Source organism: Neolamprologus brichardi, chromosome 16 (genome assembly GCF_056152115.1).
Source record: "Neolamprologus brichardi isolate AB-2024 chromosome 16, ASM5615211v1, whole genome shotgun sequence".
Taxonomy (NCBI): domain Eukaryota; kingdom Metazoa; phylum Chordata; class Actinopteri; order Cichliformes; family Cichlidae; genus Neolamprologus; species Neolamprologus brichardi.
The window spans coordinates 18,678,487-18,681,548 of NC_142119.1; positions in this window are offsets into that span (position 1 = coordinate 18,678,487).

Consider the following 3,062-nt stretch of genomic DNA (forward strand, 5'->3'; position numbering starts at 1 on the left):
AGATGGATTGAAGGATGAAGATAGTGAAGACAGAGAGAGAGAGAAAACACAAATAGAGCTGATAAGACCTTCGGCAGAGGAAGTGTCATTCTGGGCCAATCCCCTGTGGACTCCCAGTATCCCTCTCTTCCCCTGCTGCAGGATGTGTCCTCGTGTGGGAATACACAAGGAATGTGGCCCCTTTTGTTTAGTGTGTGATAGGCTCCTGGTTGGCGGTCATTTGTGTGTCTTATGTGTGACAAGCTCCAGGCTTGGCAGAGGCTGATCAGAGGAACACTCCACAATCCTTTCTGGGTAAGACCCTCCCAGGAAAACAATGACTGGTCCTTGTGGCTGCTATCTTTCAAAGCCCCTCCTTGGCTCATAGAGCACTTGCTCCCTGTGGGTTTTATTCATAAACTACGCATTAGACAAAGAGCTAAGAAGGCGTCTACATCAGTGGTTACCAGCATTTTATCTGTTACAGGAACTCCAGTGTCCCATCACTCTAGTTCCAAACATGTTTATTGGAAGTGATTTGGAACTAGACTTTCAGAAACATTTTGGTAAACATTTTTATGCTAGTTACGTAAAAATAAAGTCGGAAAACTGAGTACAGCCCATGATTCAGTAGCTTGGAAAATCAAATTAAGCAGCAATAACTTGCAGTGTCTCACATCGTCGCGGAGGAATTTTGGACAACTCTTCTTTACAACATTGCGTCAGTTCATTAAGGGTTGCTAGCATTTGTTTACGCCCAGCCCTCTTATGGTCACATCACAACATTTCAGTTAGACTGAGATCTGGACTAGGGCTGGGTATCGTCACTGATTTCTAGAATCAATTCAATTCCGATTCACAAGGTCCCGAATCAATTCGATCCACGATTCCATTTAATTTGATTCGATTCGATTCAATTCGATTTGAATCTGGGAAATTTTGACAGTCAGAAATATGACTTAAGACATATTTTTGTATCTATAAAAAGGAAGCTGACACACGCAAGACTTTATCAAAGGTGTAAGCATCACAGCAGATGCCTTTGTGTCAAAGTAGCTGAGGATAAAACACAGAAAAACATGAAGGTGATTTTTCCTGGCCTGGGATTTTATAAAAATATTCTGCAGTACATCAAAAACGAAAGAAAACCATTAATCAACACATGAACATTACCTCTGAAGTTACAGCGGTTTTATTAGAGACACGGCTAAGCGTTTTGCATTTTGCATAATTTTAAAAAGTTTAAATTTGTTCAGTATTGAACGGCAGAAATTAGGTTTTCTTTTCGGAAGAATATAAAACGAAAAAAAAAAAAAGTCAGCCGACAGCGTTCTAAACGACGGTAGACTTGTGCGTAACAAGCAAGCGAATAATGAAGAAAACAGATTTTTAGACGGGAAAGTGTTCTTGGAGAGAGAGAGAGAGCTGTGCATGAAGTGTGATTTTATCGTGGTGGAAGCAAAACAGCAAAAGTCAGAGTGAATACATGACGATGGTTATGTGAAGCGTAGTTTGGATCTTCTTTTGCTGCTGGTTCGGTCAATATTGTTTGGAGAGACATCAAACTAACAGCTTTAGAATCAGCGCATAAAGGGCGTAAACACAAAGCGCCAACCGCCGACAGATCAGAATCAGGGAGCTGTCGGCTTTCAGCCCCGACCGTGAGAAAGGCGACATCTAACTGATTCTGATCCGCGGGTTGCGCTGTGTGTCTTTGTGCAGAATCCGTGTTCCTGCTCTCATTTACTGTCTTAGCTGTTTGGTGGTTGTTGAAATTTTCACCAGAGATTCTGGCATTTCGGGCAAAATAAATTTATATAAAAAAATCGATTCAGGATTTTAATGAATCGATTTTACGTTATCCAAGCCAGAATCAATTTTAATCGATAAATCGATTATAAAAACCCACCCCTAGTCGCATGGCCCACTTTTCAGCCAAGTTTTAGTTGTCAGGTAAATGGCTTCACATTTAACTCTAGAATCCTTTGGTATACAAAGGACTTCATTGTCAAATCAGTGACTGCACGGTGCACTGGTGCTGTGGCTGCAAAACAAGCTCAAGTCATCGCGACTCCACCACCGTGCTTGAGGAGTTTGTGCTGACATGCTGTGTTTTGTTTTCACAAAACATGGCGCTGTACATCATGGAAAAACATCTCCACTTTGATCTCATCTGCCCGAACATCGTACCAGAAGCCTTGTGGTTTGTTCAGATGCAACTTTGCAACCCTAAGTTGTACTGCCATGTTCTTTATTTCTAAGAGTAGAAATGTTCAAAATTATTCCAAACAATTGTAATTGTACCATCATGAACTTTAACATTCAACATCAACTGAGGTTTCGAGAATCTCTGATAAAGCTTATGCGTTTTTTGCAGTTTCTTTGAGCATTGCACAAGGAAAGCATTCATATTCAACTATATTTATAGACCTTCACATTGCTAATAATCGATAAGGGGTATTGATTATAAGCATCTGGCTATGTCTTTCCCTTTTACTTTGTTTTTCAGTTCCATAAAACTGTATTTAATAACTGTAACCTGCACACACAGTGTTCTGTGACTTCCCCGTGGCTAATTAGTACACAGACCCATTTTTCCAATTTAAGCCAACATGTTGTAGAGTTACTAACCTGTCTGCAAGTATGTAATATTAGCTATGGTTGGTACTCAGTAATTTAAAATAAATGGGTTTAATCAAACCAGCTTAGTATACAAAAGAGATATCTTCAATTCATTCAATGTTCGCTGCATTAAAAATATTTCTCCTTTCATTCACTACACTATAGCTAATTCAGAAATGCACACTAGGTTGAACGTTTCCTTGCAGGACCACAATTTCAGTGTGGATTGTTCACCCCACTGCAGAACTGTAGTTCTCTTCGCCCAAGGCGTTAACAAAAGAACAACTCCTGAAAGGTCTTTAAATAGATTCTCTAAAACTGTCGAAGCTTACCTTGGCCTTTTACGCAATAATACGTCTACACACAAAGACATTTGGGCTCCAGGCTACATCCTACACTCGGATTGCTAAAGGAACATGATTTCTTTATGAGAGCTTACTGGGCAAGAAAGAGATTCGGAC